The sequence below is a fragment of the Egretta garzetta genome, unplaced genomic scaffold (assembly GCF_000687185.1).
Source record: "Egretta garzetta isolate BGI_Z169 unplaced genomic scaffold, ASM68718v1 scaffold215, whole genome shotgun sequence".
In the NCBI taxonomy this organism is placed as follows: Eukaryota; Metazoa; Chordata; class Aves; order Pelecaniformes; family Ardeidae; genus Egretta; species Egretta garzetta.
The window spans coordinates 2,306,635-2,306,977 of record NW_009259719.1 but is presented as its reverse complement, the minus strand read 5'-3'; positions in this window follow the sequence as shown (position 1 = coordinate 2,306,977).

The window sequence follows — 343 nt, the reverse complement described above, 5'->3', positions numbered from 1 at the left end:
CAGCGGGACGGACCCCCCGGCACGGCTCCCCCGGCCCCGGCCGCCTCCGGGCTGCGGGCAGAGCGAGGCGTGGGGGAGCCTACCTGCAAACGCCCGCCTTCGGTTTTATACTCACCCTTCTTTCAAAATAATAATTAAAAAAAATCCGTTTGGGGAGGATATTTGGATGGGTTTGGTGGGGTGTTTCTGGTGCGTGCAGAAAGAAAATCGCTTCGGAGGGAGAAGCCAGATTTTTAGAAAGCTCGCCTGGTTCTCTCCCTGCCTTTTAACTTTCCTTTTTCTTTTTCTTTTTTTTTTTTTTTTCTTTGTTTCCCTTTCCTCCCTGGCACCTCCGCCTAAGGCG